This window comes from Halichoerus grypus, chromosome 10 (assembly GCF_964656455.1).
Source record: "Halichoerus grypus chromosome 10, mHalGry1.hap1.1, whole genome shotgun sequence".
Taxonomy (NCBI): Eukaryota; Metazoa; Chordata; class Mammalia; order Carnivora; family Phocidae; genus Halichoerus; species Halichoerus grypus.
In genome coordinates, this window is record NC_135721.1 from 64,351,748 (window position 1) to 64,362,321 (window position 10,574).

At 44.7% G+C, this 10,574-nt stretch overlaps 2 pseudogenes; one reads left to right on the forward strand and one right to left on the reverse strand.

Annotated features, from left to right (window-relative positions):
- The first annotated feature begins 627 nt into the window (after positions 1-627).
- LOC118521376 (phospholipid phosphatase 2 pseudogene) lies at positions 628-2,044 on the forward strand (annotated as a pseudogene).
- Positions 2,045-3,307: 1,263 nt separating this feature from the next.
- LOC118521375 (non-selective voltage-gated ion channel VDAC3 pseudogene) lies at positions 3,308-4,683 on the reverse strand (annotated as a pseudogene).
- Positions 4,684-10,574: the final 5,891 nt, after the last annotated feature.

The window sequence follows — 10,574 nt, forward strand, 5'->3', positions numbered from 1 at the left end:
ATGTTGGCTGCATGAGCCCTCTGTCGTGGTGAGGCCATGATTGCTCTAGGCACACTGGTGGGCAGGGTTGGCCCTGGCCTGGCTGGCTTAGATGCCCAGTTGTGGCTGCTGCAGGTATGATGGTGGATGGGGTTAGCCCCTGGTGTGGTCTGGCTATGAGGCCAGGTCATTACTGTTGCTCTTCCTCCCTGCGGCAGGTGTTACTTTTGAGGGGTACTGGTACTGGCTGAGTCTTCCTGTTGGGTGTGGCAGGATGGGAGCCTCCTTGGAGGGGTACCTGGGGGGTGGGCATGTTGGGTAGGATGGGTCCACAGGGGAATGCCAGGTGGATGCTAGCAAGGTGGATGGAGAATGTTAGAATTGGTGCTCACCAGAAGTGGGCACTACTTCTGTGGCCCATGGTGCAGTGTCTGGACAGCTAGGCTGAAGGAGGGTAAGAAAAATGGTGCCCATCAGTGCTTCCGTTCCCACTGAAAGTTCCTATACATCCCTGCCCCTCTGGTGCATGCCCTAAAATTAGTCATTCTTCACATATGGGCCAGACATTTTTAAAACTGCTGCCTCTGTGCTGGATCTTGGAGCAAGTGAGATTGGGTGGGGGCCCTTTAAGAGTGGCATCTTGGTTTGTATAGCTCTCCAGGTATCCCAGAGTTAAGCCCCGCTGATATTCACAGCCAGATGTTATGGCAGCTAGTCTTCCCAGTACAAAACCCTGGAGTGGGCTGTGCTTGGTGGTCCTCAGGGAGGACCTCCACCCCTGTGAAATCCCTCTGGCTTGTGGGTCATCATGCTAGGGGTGTTGTGTCTCTGCCTCTCCTGTTCTTCTCAGTGTAGCTTTGTCTTTTTATCTCCGGCTATGGAAAAGCTGTTCTCCAGGTTTCTTCTCAGAGCAAGTTGTTCTATATGAGGTTGTAGCCTTGATGTGTACATTGGAGGAGGTGGCTTAGGATCTTCCTCCTCTGCCATCTTCCCGACTGCGTTTATCTGAATGGAGCCTCTCTGCCATCCTGACTCTTGTGAACGCCCCATATAAGCATGGTTCTCCTGCAGAGACGACTCTATCCGGTACCCCTACCGTACAGACACCATCACCCGTGGGCTCATGGCCGGGGTCACCATCACAGCCACCATCATCCTTGTCTCGGCCAGGGAGGCCTACCTGGTGTACAAAGACCGTCTCTATTCCCGCTCTGACTTCAACAACTATGTGGCTGCCGTCTATAAGGTGTTGGGGAAGTTCCTGTTTGGGGCTGCAGTGATTCAGTCACTCATAGACCTGGGCCAAGTACACGACCGGCCATCTTCGGCCCAACTTCCTGGCGGTGTGTGACCCTGACTCGAGCTCCATCAACTGCTCCGTCTACGTGCAGGTGGAGAAGGTGTGGGGAAGCCCCGCTAACCGAGTCCAGACTTTCTATTCCAGACACTCCTCCTTTGGGACGTACTGCATGATGTTCCTGGAGCTCTATGTGCAGGCACAGCTCTGCTGGAAGTGGGCACAACTTCTGCGGCCCACGGTGCAGGTCTTCCTGTTGGCCTTTGCACTCTATGTTGGCTACACCCGCGAGCGGGTCTGACCACAAGCACCACTGGAGTGATGTCCTCGTTGGCCTCCTGCAGGGGGCGCTGGTGGCCGGCCTCATCGTTTACTTCCAAGTCCCGGCCTCCGCAGAGCTGCCTGGAGGAGGAGGAGTTGGACCGGAAGCCCCGGCTGTCATTGACACTAACCCTGGGCAAGGCTGACTGCAGCCACTATGGGTACCTGTCTCCTCCTCCTGAGGCAGGACCTGTCTGTGTCCAGCTAGGGCTCAGGCTGTGCATCAGCGTGTTCATGGTCCTGGCAGGGGTGGCAGTGAGGGCTCTGGACAGGCTCCCGGTGCCCCGCGCTGGCTGCCGGAGTGGCTTCCACTAACCTTGCCTCCTGTGCCCTGGACCCGGGGGCTGGGGCTGCACGGGGCCGCCACAGTGTTTGGAAGGGGGATCCTGTCCTCTTAGCTCCCTCAGAGCCCCCTTTTGTTGGATTGGGGGCGCCGAGAGATCCAAATAGATGGTGTTTTTGTAAAATGTAACGTATATGTCTATGTTGACTTTTAGTAAAATAGAGTGTTTTCTTGAAAATGATGTCAGCCTCTGTTCCTTGTGGCCATTCTGTGCATTGTTCCTACAGCAGAGAGGGGATGCTTCCTTGTTGGGGCCTCGGCTGAGTTTAGGCGTCAGGGTAGCTGGTTGCAATATTGTCGTTTGGAGATGTGGGGAGAGCAGTGCACTCTTTTCCCTGGCCTCACTCTGTGTTGATTCATATTTATCACATCCTTTAATAAACTGGTAAATGGGAAGAAAAAAAAACCCCCACAAAAGTCCCCAAACAAATAAACAAAAACCTGTACTAAATTGTTTTCAATTCAAGGAGGGCTAGTTATACTGGTTATTTTTTTCTTTACTACATCAGTTATAGTAATAATAACTACTATTTTCACAGAAGCTTAATAATATACCTCTCAACTGAGACGCTACCATGAGAAATTTCACTAATATTATTAAAATTAACAATAGATTCTTTTGATGTTTTGAACACATTATACCATTGATTTTCAAAAAAATATTTTTTTCTGATTGAAAAAGTAATACTTATTCATAAGAAATTCCAAGAAGTATAGAAATATATAGGAAAAATCAATTACAATTTCATCTCTGAAAATAGCCCCTATTTTAAAAAAACTTTTGTTTATTTATTTATTTGTGAGAGAGTGCACGAATGGGGGAGGGGCAGGGGGAAAGAATCTCAAGCAGACTCTTCCCTGAGATCATGACCTGAGCTGAAATTAAGAGTGGGTGGCTTAACTGACTGAGCCCCCCAAGTGCCCCCAAAATAGCCCCTATTAACATCTTGGGCTATCTTTCTTCAGATTTTTTTAAAAGATTTTATTTATTTATTTGAGAGAGAGAGAGAGAGAGAGCGCATGTGCAGAAGGAGCAGGGGCGAGGGGCAGAGGGAGAAGCAGACTCCCCACAGAGCAGGGAGCCCAATAAGGGACTTGATCCTAGGACCCTAGATCATGACCTGAGCCCAAGGCAGACGCTTAACCCACTGAGCCACCCAGGTGCCCCCTCAGATTTTTTTCTATGCATATACCAACATGTATAATAATTATTATTTTACTGAAATATGATCCTACTATACATACTGTTTTGAGTATGTTTGAAACTTGTTTCTGTTCTTTCAATACCTAAAGATACATTTAAGTATCAATACCTAAAGATCCATTTTATTTAGTAACCGAATAGTTTCCATTATATGAATCTACCATTATTTTTCTTTTTTTTTTTTTTTTTTTTTTTGTAGTGGGTTTATTTTATTTTACTCTGATGCAAAACCAAAGATTCCACTACAGCACAGAGACCAATATATTAAAAGGTCATGAAAAAGTGGTGTGGGACATGCAGGACGTGATGTACAAACTGGAGGATCGGGTCATTTCCTTTGTAATGTGACACTACATTGTCGCTGAGGAACACATTTAAAATAACACTGCAGAACTCAACTGAAATGTGGCACAAACATGACAACTTCCAGGCATGCCTTCAAGTACCTCCCTTAGGATGGACTTGCGATCTCTAGACTTCAGTGTGGAGAGGATTACAATTCTTTGGAAGAATAAAAAGTTCACACTTTTGAAATTTCACAGAATTTTAAGGCCAAAACATAGTGGGTTCTCTTCACCTCCAGGGACAAATCGGATGCTTTACTCAAAACCACATTAAGCTTCTAGTTCAAATCCCAACCCAACCTTGTGACCTCCTGCATTGAAGTTCTTTCCGTCGATTAAAGCTGATAGGGTCAGTTTGACACCAGGTCGAAGGGTCTGAGTATAACCCAGTCCAATCAGGCTGGCATTATTTACTTTAGCAGATAGAGAAGTTCTACAATCCAGCTTGTATTTAGCAGCGATGCCAAAACGGGTATTGTTCCTGCCAGCCGTCCAAGCAAGGTTTATTGACGTTTCAGTCTTCTCGTTAACCTTCTGGTAGATAGACCCTCCAAATTCAGTGCCGTCAGTCACATGGCTGGAAGTCTGCAGCCTTGTAACCCAGGGCGAAATTATTCTGTGACAGTTTGGATTTGGCTGTGTCAAAACTCATCTGATAGCCAGCAAGCCAACCCTCAAAGGCTAACGCAGCCCAGCCATAGATGGTTGGTCCAGAAAAATCTATATCAACATTACTGCCAAGACTGAAACAATCCCGTTTATAAGAGGCCTTCAATTTTCCACTCTTCTTTCCTGTGTTCGGTACAAATATGGTATCAAGAGTCAGTTTCAACCCTTCAGCCAACTTATTCTCCAAAGAGATTTCTGTTCCGAGAGTATTGTCTGTGTTCCATTTCTGCGTGAAGGTAAGTCCATAGTTACAGACCTTATATTTGGTCTCTAGGTTGCCTGACGCTTTCCCTGTATCAGCGTAAGCATGACCAGAAGTAGAAAATTCCACTCCACTACAGGACTTGGTTTTCAGATCTATTTTAACCATGCCAAATCCATATCCTTTATTGAAGACATCCTTGGCGGCCTTTCCTAGGTCACAGTAAGTTGGTGTGTTACACATATCTCCAACCAGAGGGCCTGTCTCCGTTCCGCCAGAGCAACGCTGAAGGTCTTCTTCCATGAATCTACCATTATTTTTCTACACCCACTTCCCCATTGACAAACATATATGTTACATATTATTATTTTTTACAATTATTGTTTTTAAAGTTCCTTCAAAGTCATCTTAATGGCAAACAGCTACTTAAAAAATGCTAAGAGTGCCATAAGACACAAAAAGAGAAACAAAAATTTAAAACAAGTGAGTAAATGTTTGTTTAAGCACTGATAGACCTTGGTGCCTCCTGGGAATTTCTGGCCAGAGCTGTATGGACAACTTGGCCCAGCTGATGTAATTATAATGCAATCATATGTCAGTGATGCAAGTGTGTAAAATTGCAAGCATATGTCTTTGTTTTAAGGAACTCATGGCATAACAGTTTTAGAGACTGTTTAGAGACGGCTCTGTAGGGTTTTCAGGTTTAGAGAGGTACCTAGAGGCTTTGTTGGGATCTAATGAACCAGCAAGGAAACAGCCCCCTAGGCTTCTGCTTCCCTTCACTGTCTTTATTTTGACCAGAAATACCCTGTTTGTTCACATTGTAACAAAAGAAGTCAAAACCCAAATTTCAGTAATAGTGGTATAAGCTTCTGGTAAAATACATGTGAATCCATGCAAAAGCAGCCCTGAAATCTTTAACCTCTCAAACCTGAAGCAGGAGTTGTATTGCAAATGGCTAAATGGATCAAGATTTAATAGAGATGAGCTTCCAGACAGAACCAGTATTAAGATTTATGTGATCTGCAATATGTCTTGAGGTTCTACCAGTTTGATTAAAAAGGGAGCTGGAAGGCTTTGGGGAATGCCACCTCTAATAGCTCCCTCTGCTCAACTAGGGAAGACCAGACAAATGTGACTTGGCAATGCAAAGTAAGAACTTGACTCCATGGTTGGGCCGCTCCCAGCTAGGCTTCTGCCAATTTACCCCTTTCCAAATGAGTGTAAAAAGCAGGAAGTACGCTGGTACTTGGGAACTTCATGAATGCCACTAGCTTTGTTGAATTTGGATTCCTTTGTAGGAAATGTTCTAATATGTGTGAGAGTTGCATCATTTAGAGCTGCACATTAGTGGGACGAATGCTGCAGATGGGACTTCAAAATAATTTTTTAAAATAAACCAGGGAGCGCCTGGGTGGCTCAGTCGTTAAGCGTCTGCCTTCGGCTCAGGTCATGATCCCAGGGTCCTGGGATCGAGCCCCGCATCGGGCTCCTTGCTGTGCAGGGAAGCCTGCTTCTCCCTCTCCCACTCCCCCTGCTTGTGTTCCCTCTCTCGCTCTGTCTCTCTCTGTTAAATAAATAAATAAAATCTTTAAAAAATAAAATAAAATAAAATAAAATAAACCAGTGTGTCACTAGATATGAATAAAATGTCAGTCTGTATGACATCCCAGATGACCCCCAGTGTAAGCAGGCAACAGTGACAAGGCTGTGAAGAGATTAGTAATAAGAATATTAATAGCCAACTTTTACTCAACCCTCCGGGCCAGACTCTATTCTAGGCATTTTACATGAGTTTTCTGATTTAAATATCACCAGGATCTTATGAATTTAGGTAAGGTTATTATTCTCCTTTTATAATTGAAGAAGCTGAAGCATGGAGAAGTTGGTAGACTGGCCCAGTGTCACATACCTAATAATGGTAGAGCGGTGATTCAAACCCAGGCAGTCTACCTCTGGAGTCTGCACCACTAGCCACTGGTATGTCGAGAAATTTAAAACTTCAAAGTCAAGGTCAAATCAACGGAGGTGCAGGGAGCACCCCCAGAGCCCTGATAAGGTCTTGCAATACCATCTCCCATTAAAAGGAGGCAGGCTGATTCAGGTCTGGGGCAGGAAATGAACAAGAGAAACTCGAAGCATCTTGTCACATGGATAGTTGAGGAAGCTATCAAAGACTACTAGGGTTGTTTCAAAAGAACCCAAGAGCCAACCCAATGAGGTTCCCACTGGCCAAAGATGGGACTTTTTGAGCATTAAGAGGATAATAAATGGCGGGGCGCCTGGGTGGCTCAGTCGTTGGGCGTCTGCCTTCGGCTCAGGTCATGATCCCGGGGTCCTGGGATCGAGCCCCACATCGGGCTCCATGCTCGGCGGGAAGCCTGCTTCTCCCTCTCTCACTCCCACTGCTTGTGTTCCCTCTCTCACTGTGTCTGTCTCTGTCAAATAAATAAATAAAATCTTTAAAAAAAAAAAAAAAAAGATAATAAATGGCAATAAGTTGAAACATCAAATATGTTTCAGTCTATGAGTTCATAATGATGCTCAAAAAATTGGTCCCATCTAGAAGATGACTGAGAAGCAATTCATTATTGATTTGAAAACTGGTATATAAATTCTATTATTTTTTCTGACCTTTTGATGTCACTTATATCCCTGGGTAACTGAATAATGCACGAGGCGAAGCTCCTCCTTGCAGAAGTGTTCCAGCAGCTAAATGACAAAGGAATGAAGAAATTAGAGTATCACCTTTCTGCAACTCCCTGAGAACGAATGTGTCTAGACCTTGAAGATCACTCATCGTTTCTAACATGACAAAAAGAGAGACAACCAAACAATATTTACCTCTTCATGGAGAAAGGAAGAACACACCAACGCCCATGAAACACTCCTGCCAAAAAATCCAAGTCTCATCAAGCTGCTCATTCCAACTCCCGATTTCAGAAGGTACAGAGGACAGAGGAACATGTTACACTCTACCATGGGAGTACATGCAGCAAAAAATCAGACTGTGGGAAACTCTACAGGACAAAGGACCTGATTTCTTCAATAAATAATTTACAAGAAACAAAGAGGGAAAGGGAACTCTATAGATTTTTAAAAAATTTTTTAAAGATTTTTATTTATTTACTTGAGAGAGAGAGAGAGTAGGGAGAGGGAGAAGCAGACCCCTGCTGAGCAGGGAGCCTGACGCGGGGCTCGATCCCAGGACCCTGAGACCATGACCCAAGCCGAAAGCAGCCACTCAACTGACTGAGCCACCCAGGTGCCCCAGGAAACCTATAGATTAATAAAAGAGACTCAAAAGGCATATCAACCAATGGCAATGTGTGGGCATTATTTAGATCTTAATTTTTTTTTCAGACTGTAAAGAAAGAATTGATAATTTGACCAATGACTGAATATTTGATAATGTTAAAGAACTATTGTTAATATTTTGAGGTGTAATTATATATATATGTATATGTACATATATGTATATATATATTTATTTATTTTTTAGGTCTCTTCTTTTACTGATGACATAGTATGCTCCCTCTGGGATTTGCTTCTAGATAATATGCAATGAAGTTGGGGGTAGAGGTGAAACAGAATTGGCTGTGAGTTGATAATTATTGAAGTAGGTAATGGGTACATATAGGCTTATTGATGTTCTTTCTACCATTGTATATGTTTGAAAATTTTAAATAAAATGTTATTTTTAAATGCAGCAACTAATTTTGGGGCTACACAAGGTACACACTATTTCTGGTCAAAGAATACCTGAGTGATTTAGCCCCAAATACTTTCCATATTAAGATGAAATGAACTTGGCACTCATGACTTTAATGTATGCCTTTCCTGGGCTATGCAATGGAATAAAGAGATTAATTTGAGTAGCTTTTGTTAAATTAAAATATGAGATCCCTGAGCTAGAAATAGGAAGATAAAAACCAGATGGTACTGTCACGAAATATCATCAGAAATAATTTATAATAGTTTGGTAGCTATTGTTTGAAGGGATTCATTCACCATTTAAAAATTGCTAGCATTTTAAGTCCAAATTGATGAAGTACCCTGAAATCTTCACCACAATGTCACAAACATTTGTTAGGGTTCTATGCTGTGCTAGTTGCTGGGAATCCAGAAATGCTTCTGAAGCCTCTCACGGGAAAAAAAGGAAAACGGGACACCACTAACCCTAATCAGAAATGGGTGGAGGAGGGTGCAAGGAGATGCTGTAGCTCAGCGCTGCGGTTCGCTCCACCTGGGTGGTGAGAGCTGGAGAGAGAGCTTTTGAGATTGTGCTAGGCAGAGGAAGGGACTGGGTGAAGGGCTCTCTCGCGGAGGGAAATTACATGAGGCAGAAGTGATGAGTAGGAGCCGTGAGAGCTTCAAGCCCTCCACCTGATGTCCTTGGCTCTGCAGACCCCACCCACTTCCCTGGGAATCGTATTTTTCATGTTCTAACCTATATGCTCACGACGCAGAAATTCTTATCTTCAGCCTTGACCCCTGTGCGGAGCTCCACTACTGCCTACTCCAAATGCCCACGGTTCAGGACGGATTTCACTGCAAATCCAAGTCCCAAAACCCTACTCATTATTTTCCCCTGAACCCCACTCTCTTTCTCCTGTAGCCACTACCGATGCAGGCATCCAAGACACAGACCTTCGAGACCTAGGTGCCCGTGTGTCCCGCACCTCCACATCTGATAGCCCACCTTCCACAGGTCTCCCATAGCCACTGCCTCCTCGGTTCCCCACGGCTGCTGCCGGGGTTCAAGCCTTGCCGTCTCTCAGACAATAGCCGTGGTCTCCCACCTTCTGTGTCTTCCCGCTCCAATCTATTTTCTACTCTGCTGTCAGAGTTTCAGAGTTCCCAAGTTTCCCTCATAAAAAATACACGGAGTGCTCATGAAAATGCAGATTTCCGGGCTTCCCCTGGACATTCTGATTCTAGGTTGGGGCCCTGAACTAGTATTATCCTCGGAGAAGTTTGAAAAATGCTGTTGGAACACACAGCCCTGCTACATATCCTCTCCATATAGCACTGCTTTTTTAAACATTTTTTTTTAAAGCTCCATGCCAAACATGGGGCTTGAATGGCCCTTAGATCAAGAGTCGCACGCTCCACCGACTGAACTGGCCAGCCACCCCCGTATAGCAGTCTTTTAAACCGTTTATGTAAAGGTGATTTCCAGTAAAAACATACAATTTACATTGTAAAGCAGGACATACACATAGTTATATATGCAGAAACAAATGAAATGTCCACAAACCAACTTTTTCTCCTCTGTTCTATTTCACTTTAAAATAATGATAAAATCCAAGTTCTTTAGCTTGTTTTGTCACATTCTAGCTCATATTTACGTTCTGCAAATACTTCCATATTAAATTGCTTCCTGGCCATGACTTATTCTGTGCACGATGTACCCACTGTCTAGACCTTCTCTCCGCCTCTTGTTCACTTGGTGAACTTCTTCTTTCTTCAAGTCTTAGTCGGATATCATGTCCCTTGTGTAACCTCCCACTAAGTCCCTGAGCCACCGTGAAGGGCGTTGGCCCAGATGTTCCTTGTGCAATTTGCACACGGCCAAATTAGTATCGAGCATCTACTTCTGTACCCTGAAGTTACCTGTTCACTGTGCTTGTCACTCGAATTCACCACACTCCTTGACTGTAAGGAGCCTTTTGTGAGCCGTTTCTAGAAAGGGCCTCGAAAGATGACTGCCACAGAGCGGAAGCATGACAAAATGCAGCCCAGTGGCCTCTGGGAAGGCACGAGCCGGGGCCTGATCCGAGGAGCGCTAGTGTGGAGCTCGGACAGGAGACAGAGCGGCAAAGTCGCTTCTGGTCAGGTTGAGAAAAAGGCATACATGTGATGCTGGAAGACTCGGACTTATCTTCCAACCAAAGCAGAAGTTTTGTTCCCAAGTGGGGTTATTTGACTGGAGCAAGGATATGAATGACAAGAGTTTTATTTTAGGAAGAGAGCTCTGATAGTGTGCTGCCAGGTGCTGAGAAGGGGCTGGGAGCGTAGACCCGAGGCCGTTGGGATGATGCCAACGAGTGGGGTCGGCGAGAGACCCTGGTAACCACTGGGAGAAGCCCAGTGACTGGCAGAGTTTACGTAAGGCATGAGAGAGTGAAGAATCAAAAATAATTTGGAACTCAGCTAAGGGATCAAGGTCCACATCAATAGTGATAAGTCGTGTTAGTAATATGTACCCTTGA